Genomic DNA, 11,930 nt, shown 5'->3' on the forward strand with positions numbered 1-11,930 from the left:
TTAGCATTGTGATCTATGTCTGACCTTCCTAAAGTAGCACCCCCCAAGTAGTAGTTTGCGTACAGGTTCTTTACTCCCATGTGCATAACCTTACATTTTTCAACATTAAGTCACATTTGCCATCTTGTAGCCCAGGCCTCAATTTTGCTTAGGTCCTGTTGTAGTGCAGATATCTCCGCAAAAAATGAAACTGAGATATTTTGCCCAATCTCTATGTCGTGGATGAATAAGATGAAAAGAATCGGTCCCAGGACTGAACCCTGGGGCACCCCACTCCCAACCCTTGCCCAATTAGCTGATGACCCATGTATCACTACCCTTTGGGTCCGTTCTTGCAGCCAATATTCCATCCATGTACATACAATTTCATCCAAACTGATAGACCTCAGTTTATGGATTAAACATTTGTGGGGTGCTACGTCAAATGCTTTAGCAAAGTCCAGATACACCACATCTACTGGTATTCCTTTCTCTAATTTAGTACTTACCAATAGATTGGTCTGGCAAGAACGGTCCTTCATAAACCCATGTTGGCAGGCCCGGCGCTACCGCAAGGCAAGCGGCCGCCTGAGAGCGCTGCAGGGTGGGGGCGAAAAAAACGGGGCTTTTTGACTACTTGTACTTGTCAAAATGCCCCGATGCTTGCGCTATGTTTTTTTTTTCCACTTACCTTCGGTGCGGGAGAGCAGCGGCGAGTCAGCGCTGGTACGGTGGGAGGAGCTTCAGGTGGGGTCCTAATTTAGCTGGCCAGCGACTGCCAGAGGATCCCGACACGTGCGGCACCTCAGGCAGTCGCCGGCCAGCTAAATTAGGACCCCACCTGGAGCTCCTCCCACCGGACCAGCGCTGACTCGCCGCTGCTCTCCCACACCGAAGGTAAGTGAAGAAAAACACAACTTTGCCTGTCTAGGCAAAAATCCTAGCACCGGCCCTGCATGTTGGTTACCACTTATGGTACCAGATTTATTTGTAAATTCCTGCATGTAGTCCCGTATCATGCCTTCAAATATTTTACACACTATTGACAGGCCGGTAGTCTCCCGTTGCACTTATTTTCCCATTTTTGTGTACCTGTAATTATACTGTCCATAAAAATGTTGTACAAGGGCTTGGGTACGACTTGACTAAGTTCCTTTAGTACCCTCAGATGTAACCCGTCTGGTCCTGGTGATTTGTTTACATTGAAAGGGTAATTCACAAAGCTGCTGAAGGATCCAGCTGTAGCTTCGGCTGAAACATTGCACTTACTCATGAGATGTCTTCAATAAAAACTTGGACTTCTGGGTGTGTTTGTCAGCAGATTTCCTCTCCCGATCTACATGTCACTCATAACAATCTACTTGTCATGATACAAAAATAATTTCAACCAAAACCGTATTTAACCGTGCTAAGAAGCGCTTCTCATTGGTCAGCGACGTCACCTGGCCACGCTGACAAACGAGTGCTTACAACTTGTAAGCGGAATTCAAAATCCATAGTACAGGGCTGTGCTGGATGGTAGTATGGGGTACAGGTAGGGGTAGGACCGTTCGCCGAAAGATAAGTATAGCAGGGGGGGAAGGGAGGAGGGGTGGGGGGGGGGCAGATTTGAGCGTGTAATTCCATTTTCCCAAATTATTTAGGAAAGTGAACTTACCCTTTAATGCACATTGTGCGTGTTAGAGAGCGCTGCTGTCCCACTACCACAATATGGCACACAGTGGAATGAGAGCAGCATTCAGCGCACACACACACATAAAGCCCTATGGTGTGCGTTTATTCGCATGCAGATGACAGGGTGGCAGGGTTAGTTTTACATTTTTTTTTTTTTTACTTTTTTATCACTTTTTAAATTTTTATTTATTTTATATTCATTTTTTTATTTATTTTATTATTTTTTACTTTTAATTTTTTTCCCCACTTAACTTTATTGCTATCACGCAGGGGTTAACAAGCCCCTATGTGATAGCGTTTGGAGGTGAAAAGTTCTCTGTATATAGCCTGCCCTCCAATACAGAAGATGGAGCACAGCATTGTGCTGAATCTCCTGTACAGCCTGGCTTTTGACAGCTGAGATAGGAAGCGTTGGGAGTACAGCCCCCGTCTCACTGATCACACAGTGCAGATCAGAGAACGGCATGCTCTGCAATCAGCTCCCCGCCCTCCAATCCTGAAATCCTTGCTGTGGCCCCGGGTCCCCCAGAAGAGCGAGGGACCCTGAAAGCTATGGCAGGGGGCAGCAGGGTTACAGACCACGGCAGGGGAAACAGACTGTGAAGGGGGGGCAGTTGGGTGAATGGACAAGCAGGCTGCTATAAGTTATCTGGGGGCTGTACAGCTGCCCAGATCACTTGTATGGAATGAGCGGTGGCTCCCCTGCTCTACATTGCCCGCAGCAGGGCTGTAGAAGAAAACACACCTGCCCAGCACCCAGAACCGCATATTCCAGATGTCAGGGAATAGGAATTCAGTACCACTGAGGCTGCGCCCTAGGTGGCAGTCACTCCTAGATGGCTGCCTACTTTGCCTAGTGGCAGTAATGACCCAGCCCGACAGTACCACAGTTCTTTTATTGCCAAGCATTCCAGCACCCTGCTGCCGCTCTGCACGGACGTGGACATTGCAAGATTGCATCCCAGGACTGTCCTGGAAGAACCGGGGCACTTGATAACTATGCCTATGTCTGTTTGAGGAGGCTTTTATGCAGGGGAGTAACTAGAAATCACAGGGCCCCATAGCAAAATTTAGTATGGGGCCCTGTGATAAAGAAGGGACTGCAAATGTACACTGATATACAAGCTGTACACTCACTACTTTACATTGTAGCAAAGTGTCATTTCTTCTGTGTCGTCACATGAAACAATATTATAAAATTATTTACAAAAATGTGAGGGGTGTACTCACTTCTGTGAGATACTGCACATCCTGCACAATAATAATAATAATAAAAAATAATAATAATTTGAAGGACCAGCCCTCTCCAGCGGCAAGAGTTTAGGGAATACACAACAGGTTCAAACAGCTTTGATATCAGTGAGAAGATTGGCTTTTAGCTGACGTTCCCCTTTATCTGTGCCTGGAAACTTCCAGGACTGGACGTCCAATGTTGTCCAATGAAATACAATAGAAAAGACAAGTTACATAGTAACAGATCATCAGCTGTGTTTGTTCTCTGGAAGGAAGGGCTATTCCAACCTTCACTCGGAGAGAACACTGCGCATACCTTGAAGGTAATGACACGTAATGACATATTGCTATAGCAACAATGACCCCAACATGTCTTGTAAAGAAATAAAACAAATTCTTTGGTTTTTTGTTGTTGTTTTTTTAATTTGGTTTCAAGGCTGTTCCATAGGAATGTGTGGGAAGACAATCAAAAGAAAACACGAAAAAAGGGAAAATATTGTGTAAGCGAGAAGAAATTTTTTGTTATTTTAGTTATTTTTTTTCTTAGCGATATTAAATGTTTTTTTTTTTTCTTCAAATTCTTTATTTATGAACAAAAAGGTGGGATACAGAGAGTATAATCCAAATGAATGGGCCACATGGCCGCACAACAGTTCAAATCTGGAAACCTGACAGCAAAAGTCATGACAGTGCATAAATAATAAAACAAAACTAAAATAAAACAAAACTAAAAACCATGAGCGCATCTCAAGCAATACTAGAGCATTCTTAGCATACAGTGTATATACACACTGCCCAGTCAGGTTTTAGTCGGGCTCTCTCCATCCCATCCCCTAAGGCATTTTGTAGTCATATAACAGGAGGGAAACATCACCACTCGTTGGAATGCATGGCCCAGCCCACTAACGTGAAGGGCCAGTACCATTCCAGCCCACTTTGGAGGCGTACACGTAAAAGAAGCGATATTAAAAGTTTTTTAAAGCTTTTTCCAAATTCTGAAGAAAATACTTACAATGGGTTCTGCTCCTTGATGTTTAAATGTTTTAGTTTCCTGCAGAATCAGCTGGTCCCCTGAGCACTGGCCCTGATATCCTGTTTTAGGGTGACTCCTATGGAGCCACCCTTGTGTGTGCTTGTAAGCTGTGTGTGTCTCTGCAAGCACACATACACAGCAAGGCCAGTCCTCTCTTCGCTGCTCTCCTTTCCTCCTTCCTCCCTTCTCCAAGCTAGTACTTGGAGAGCTGCTGGAGACTGCTCTGTCCTTTGTGATCTTGTACTGGACCGGAATTTCAGGGAAGCCGAGCTGAGAGAGTTGGAGCTGTTTGGAAACATGATGGCTGTAAGTGCTTGGGGAAAAATGTAAAGAAATACTTTGCTGGGCGATGTATATTTCTTTAATCTGGATTTGTTATTGGAAAAAAGTTTAATACTACTTTAATTATATTTACCCAAAAGTAATTTTAGATGTGATTTGTACATTTTAATTGGTTGCTGTGGCATATTTTATTTAATATATTTCATGCCGAGATTTGCAACTGCTCCCTCTAGTGGTCATCTGTATGGCAGGGAATGTGATTAGCATTGCAAAGACAAGACTGACCTCTTAGAGGGTTATTCACAAAGCTGCCAAAGTTAGCCGAGTGAATAACCGACCCGAAGTGAAGTGAGCCGAACGCCGTACATCGCCGTATATCGGCTTGCTTCGTCTGGCTTCGGTTCACCTGCACATGCTCACCATGTTTCCTATTGGCCGGGACCTGCTAGAGTCTTCTAGCAAGTCCTGGCCAATGAATATCAGCTGCGGCAGGGGCATTGTGCAGTCGTTGTTACATGTAGCTGCAGGGCAGGGAATACCCCGACTGCAGCTGATTGGGCTGGGAAGGGTTTGTTTTTGTAGGCTTGGGCAGGTGCGTCCCGAGGCCAGGTTTTACCTGGTGCAGATACCGGGTGACACCCCGCCATGACGTCATCGCGCATGTGCGGTCATCATTTTGATACTTGCCGGCGGCCATCTTGGTGATGAACGATGGGGTATGCCGCCGGGTTCCCTCCTCTCTCTCCTGCAGCTGTCGGGCTCTCGGTCCATATGGAGTGCCCGACTTTTCAGAGGGGGTGACACCAAAATGACTGTTAGTCATTTTGGTGACACCCCTCCAATGGTGTCACCCGGTTGCAGGCGGGGGTTTGGGATTGCCCTAAGAAAGTGCCGAAGCTGCATGGCACTCCAGGCGTCAAATGGGGGTCAGTTAGGCATTGTAGGGCCTGGTTAGTAAGCCATTCGGAGTCTGTCCAGAAGTCCCTTACTCTGTATTTGTCTGCTGTCACATTCAGTAATGCAATCGGGCGATAGTTACTGCAAATCATGGGGTCACAGTCCCCTTTTGGTATAAGGGTGATCCATGCTCGTAACATGTGACTAGGAATCGAGGAGTCCTGTAGGATGGAATTATAAGGTGAGAGGAAGTGAGTAGAGAGTTGGGAAAAAAATTGTTTGTAATAAGCGGCCGTGAAGCCGCCGGGGCCCGGAGCTTTGCCAGGTTTAGTAGTTTTAGTTGCGAGTTCCAGTTCCGATAAGGAAATAGGGGCTTCCATCGTGTCCCGTTCTTTGGGGCGTAGAACAGGCATGTCAGAGTTACCAACATAGGAACGGGCCTCAGGGGCAGGACAGACTAGCATAGAAGGCCCTAAATTCTTCCGCCATCTCTTCGGATGACGTCACTGTGTGTCCAGAGCGTGTCACAATTTGTGAGATAAGGGTCTTGCCTCGAGCACCCCTCAGGGCTCGCACTAGCAGCTTCCCTGGTTTGTTAGAAAATTTGTAGAATGTTCTCCTACCATTCAACATAAAGTCTTTTGACTTTAGCGAACAAATAGTCATTGATTTCCTCTCTAACCGCCCAGAGCTCAGTCTGGGCCGCAAGGGCCAGAGAGCGTTTATGAACGGATTCCAAGGAATGGAGACGGCTAAACAGGTGGGCCAAGTGCTTCGCCCCCTCGCGTTTCTTACGGGCCCTATGTTTCACGAGAATGCCTCTAAGGACACACTTGTGCGCTTCCCATGTGACTATAGGTGAGGGAGAGGACGTTACCAGAAAAGAAGGATGAGAGTTCAGCCTCCAGTTCAGTTGTGACTTGTACATCTTGTAGCAACAATTCGTTAAAACGCCACATGTAGCACGAGGAAGTGGGTGCCGTCAAGGTCAGGGACAAATGTATTGGGGCATGGTCAGATAGAAGAATGTTGTCAGTTGTAGCCGTGCATATTTGAGGTAGCACCTTGTGTTCGACAAAAAAACAATCTAGTCTTGAGTAGGTTTGATGGACTTGTGAGAAAAAGGTGTAATCCTAATCTTTGAAAACTTTTTGACCTGCAGTTTTCACACCACACATATGAATGGGCCCTTAAAGGTCTATTTCAAGATGTAAAGTTAGGTTCAGAATAAGAGCTATTTACTTGCTATTCCTCCTCGGGCGGGATAGGTTAGGGTGTGATTATTTACTTAGAGTCTTCCTTCAGGTGTGTGATTTCTTGGCACCGGATGCACCCAAAACTTTGGCAAGCAAAAACAGAATCCCGGGTTTCTTTGGTCACTTCATGTTTAAACCCTCAAACAACAAAGAAGAAAATAAAGGCTTCCCAGCAACTGTATAAACAGTGCAAAAATGAGGAATTAAAGATCTAAAAACAAAATATATAGAATACAACATATGAACTGCAACAGACACATTCACCCTATAACCATATAAACTGAAAATTTTTTTAAAGGACAATTATGGGGTAAGTGTTTTTCCCCATAGTTCTCCTAGGGTCACGGCGTCCTCCCGTGACCCAAAGCTCAGTATATCGCGAGCTACAGCTCGCGGTATACTGAGACCGCCGCAGCCGGGACGGATCCCGACATTACTGTTGAGATCCACCCAGCTGCGTGATTGACAGCGCTCTGCCTATCTAGAGCCAGAGCCAGCTGTACCCTCCCCCGTCCGTTTCGCCAATCAGCGCTGGAGGATCGGACAGGGGAGGAATCCCTGCAGGGAGCCGTGACAGTCGCAGCAGGGAGATGATCGAGAAGTGAGAGAGCGACGGTATGTGTTCGCTCACCTCCCGACAGTCTCATTGTCACACGTCGGCTCGAACTATGAGGATGAGTGATTTTCACTCACCTCATAGTTCTCCATTACTGTAAACTCAGAATATACAGTATGTACTTCCTTAAAAGAAACAGAGACTACTTTTTAAAAGTCAAAATAAAAGTAAAAGAAAAGTTTCTGAGGAATTTACAAAAACAACCTAAACACAAAAATAAAATAACTTCCTCAAAAAGAAATAAGTAGATTTTCCTGTTTACGAAAATGTTACAATCAGTCATTTGTATGTTGGGCAGCAGAAAAGAAATACAAAGTATCGGGGCATTCCATGTCCTGGAGCTCTGATTTTGCAATTGATACAATCACATGAACTGTGAATTATATATAGAACACACTCTGGTCACATCAAATTCACGGTGCGCAATGTCTACAGGAAAATGACACAGACATTCATTTAGAAATAATTAACATAGCCACATCTATAATAATCAATTACATGGAAAAGGAATTTGTTATTAATCTGTTTTTGTGGCTATTTTGTAAATGTGAAACTTTTATGTATCAGCAGCTATCATCACTGTAGGGTACTAAAAGGAGTGAGCAAGAAATGAATGGGGCACTGAAAGGAGTGAGTGTGGAATGAATGGCCACTGAGATGAGTGAGTGTGGAATGAATGGGCTCTGAAAAGATTAAGAGTACAATAAATGGGCACTGAGAGGAGTGAGTGTGGAATAAAGGGGCACTGAGAATGGAGAGAGTGGAATGAATGGGCACTGAAAGGAGTGAGTGTGGAATAAAGGGGCACTGAGAATGGAGAGAGTGGAATAAATGGGCACTGAAAGGAGTGAGTGTGGAATAAAGGGGCACTGAGAATGGAGAGAGTGGAATAAATGGGCACTTAGAGGAGTGAGTGTGGAATAAAGGGGCACTGAGAATTGAGAGAGTGGAATAAATGGGCACTTAGAGGAGTGAGTGTGGAATAAAGGGGCACTGAGAATGGAGAGAGTGGAATAAATGGGCACTGAGAGGAGTGAGTGTGGAATAAAGGGGCACTGAGAATGGAGAGAGTGGAATGAATGGGCTCTGAGAGGAGTGAGTGTGGAATGAATGGTCACTGAGAGGAGAGAGTGTGGAATAAATGGGGAACTGAGGGGAAAGAATGTAATATGAATGGTCACTGAGAGGAGTGAGTGTGGAATAATTGGGGCACTGAGAGAAGTGAGTGTGGAATAATTGGGGCAGTGAGAGGAAAGAGTGTGGAATGAATGGGCACTGAGATGAGTGAGTGTAGAATGAATTGGCTCTTCAATAGTGTAGCGCTATAAGCCTCACGGTGTAATTAACAAAAACTTATAGCTTATAGCGCTACACTATTGATCAATTAACCTTTGAGGCTCCCGAGCCTGAGTTTTAGCAGCTTGTAGTTAGTCCGGTTTTTCTTCTTTTTTCAATAGCGCAGAACACTTGTTTCTTAATGAATGAGCTCTGAAAGGAGTGAGTGTGGAATAAATGGGCACTGAGAGGAAAGAGTGTGGAATGAATGAGGCACTGAGAGGAGTGAGTGTGCAATAAATGAGCTCTGAGAGGAGTGAGTGTGGAATAAATGGGCACTGAGAGGAGTGAGTGTGGAATAATTGGGGCACTGAGAGGAGTGAGTGTGGAATAATTGGGGCACTGAGAGGAGTGAGTGTGGAATAAATGGGCACTGAGAGGAAAGAGTGTGGAATAATTGGGGCACTGAGAGGAAAGAGTGTGGAATGAATGAGGCACTGAGAGGAAAGAGTGTATAATGAATGGGCTCTGAGTTAAGTGAGTGTGGAATGAATAAACTCTGAGAGGAGTGTGTGTGGAATGAACGGGGAACTGAGGGGAGTGAGTGTGGAATGTACGGAGCACTGAAAGGAGTGAACCTTGAATGGTTTGGTTCTGAGAGGAGTGGGTGTACAATAAATGACTACTGATAGGAATGAATGTGAAATGAATGGGCACTGAGAGGAGTGAGTGTGCAATCAGTGAAGGGCTCAGAGGAGTGAATGAGGAATGGAAGGAGCACTGAGAGGAAAGAGTGTCAAATCAATGGGCACTAAGAGGAGTGAATGTGGAATGAATGGGGAACTGAGAGGAGTGAATGTGGAATGAATGGGGAACTGAGAGGAGTGAATGTGGAATGAATGGGGAACTGAGAGGAGTGAGTGTGTAATCAGTGAAGGGCTCGGAGTAGTGAATGAGGAATGGAAGGAGTACTGAGAGGAAAGAGTGTCAAATGAATGGGCTCTGAGAGGAGTGAGTGTGGAATGAATGGTCACTGAGAAGAGTGAATGTGGAATGAATGGGGAACTGAGAAGAGTGAATGTGGAATGAATGTGGAACTGAGAGGAGTGAGTGTGGAATAACTAAATCACTCAATGAATGGAGGCACTGAAAGAACAGCACAAGGAATAAGAATGCATTGAACTTGAAAAAAAAAAAGACTAAATTGCTGCGTGTGATGTAATCATGTCTTCCATCGAATTCACCAATAAAAATGTGGACACTGCGGGACCTCTGCTCAGATGGTGACCTGTAGGACTGGAAGCCCCCCAGCTCCTTGGCTTGCAGGGACATGCACATAGGACACGGGTTCTGCACCAGAGCTCAGGTAGACAAACCTCATTTCAGAGCCGTCCTGCTCACCTGGAGAGCAATCGGATATTTGAAATGCAGGTTCCATTGCTGCGCAGGCTGATTTCTTTATTATACCAAACAGGATGATGGATAATATCACTCTGTACCGATTTTCTATTCTGTAAATCATTTATCTATAACCGTTGTTGAAAACCTTCTATCATACAGTGCAGCAGTACTACCGTGTTTCCCCGAAAATAAGACCTAGTACTAGCGGAGGGAGCAGAGCTGCATAAGCCGATGCCTCCTCTATAGCGCCGGCTCCTGTCACAGGCGGAGTGATACCAAATGCACTCCGCCAGTGAGGAATCAATAGTGAAAGTGCGCTTCGCTCATTCTGGACAGCGATTGGTTACCAAAGTCTGTTGTACATGAATAAGTGTGGATTGTTGTACATTAAAAAAAAAATAAGACCTATCCCGAAAATAGGACCTAGTGTGTGTTTTTTGAGGCAAAAAAAATATAAGACAGTGTCTCATTTTCGGGGAAACACAGTATTCAAACTTAAAAACTGGTGCCATCTAGTGGGAAAAAAGAAGTACTGCATGGGCCAGCTCGAAATTGAAGTTAAGTATTGCAGGAAAAGCTGTTTGTTTTTTTATTGTTCTGCTGGCTGCATAATCCTATTTACCAATCCAAATGTAATATTGGATGCACCTGTGACACAGGATTTATGGAGCATTATGGGTAAAGATAAAACAGGCCAGAAGGGGTTTGCATGAGGACTCTCTCCAGCAGACTTCACCTGAACAGAGCAGATAAAAAGGAAGAGGAGTAACTGCTCATTCTCATTCACAGCTTGAGCTTTTGAGCTTTGTAAACAACAGGTGTTGAGAATAGCAAACCTCTGGTGCTGACTGTGAGTCATTTTGGTGTTACCCCTCCAATGGTGGCACCCGGGTTCGGGCCGCACCCCCCTTGTGACGCCACTGGTGCCAGGTACACTGGATGCTGGCTTTTCTGAAACATCAATTCAATCCAAGCCAGTTCCCTGTGCTATATGACACAAGAAGCTGACACTTAGGGCTCATGCACACCTGTTGCATATCCATATAGCAGGCATGCCTATGCAGAAACCATCTCTCGGGAGGGACAAGTGCAGAGTTTACTTGCATACAGCTGCCTGTACATCCCTATGGGAGGATGCAGCAGCATATATACTATATTGCCAAAAGTATTGGGACGCCTTTACACAACTTTACATGAACTTTACATGAACTTTAATGGCATCCCAGTCTTAGTCCGTAGGGTTCAGTATTGGGTTGGCTCCGCCCTTTGCCGCTATAACAGCTTAAACTCTTCCGGGAAGGCGTCCACAAGGTTTAGGAGTGTGTCTATGGGAATGTTGGACCATTTGTGAGGTCAGGTACTATGTTGGAGGAGAAGGCCGGGCTCGCAGTCTCCGCTCTAATTCATCCCAAAGGTGTTCTATCGGGTTGAGGTCAGGACTCAGGGCCGGCCTTAGGCCTCTAGGCGCCCTGTGCGAGAAAGCTTTGAAGCGCCCCTCAGTGACCACACCCCTCAGTGGCCACACCCTTTAGTGGCCACACCCCCGTAACCACACCCATTTTTCCCAATATCCGCACCAATTAAAGACTCTTATTTTGTTAAGCCACAAAGAAACATATTAAAAAGTATGATAAAAATAAAACTTTTATGCAAAGGTATTAAACTTGTCGGCACAATATAAGTATTCTTATCAAATAAAACAACAGAAGGTAAACAATAAATGTCAGACTAAAATAGAGTGTATAAAAATAAAGTGTCAGGATGTCATGCCGATCCCTTTTTTCAAGTAAGTGCATCTAGAAAAGTAAAAATAGAAAACAGAACACAAAACCCAGACTACATGTAAAATTAATTATTTACTATATGTCCGAATATATGAAAAATATATTCAGGTGCATAATAATTTGTTTGAGAATGTGCGGCGGCCATGTTGGCCAACGGCGTGTTCTGTGAATGCGTGCCACTATCTTGGAGGCGGAGAGCATGACGTTACATGCATTCCTGGCGTCAGGTGACGTCACACGCCGATATTGGCCCCACCATCTTGGTGTATACCTAGATACCATATACCCTATACACCAAGATGGCGGCGCCCAACACGTGCGGTTTATGACGTCATGCGCCCTGCCTCCAGAACACGCTGTGACTGAATCCAAAATAGCATAAAAAAGTGTTTTGTTTGATGAAACAAATGAAAACTTGTTTAGTTTTCGTTTATTTCATCTGAAATAAATTTTTAGTCTACGCACATGTCTAATAATACGTTTGTGTGTGTGAGGGGGGG

Source organism: Nanorana parkeri, unplaced genomic scaffold (assembly GCF_000935625.1).
Source record: "Nanorana parkeri isolate BGI_ZX_2015 unplaced genomic scaffold, ASM93562v1 scaffold1389, whole genome shotgun sequence".
NCBI classification, from domain to species: Eukaryota; Metazoa; Chordata; class Amphibia; order Anura; family Dicroglossidae; genus Nanorana; species Nanorana parkeri.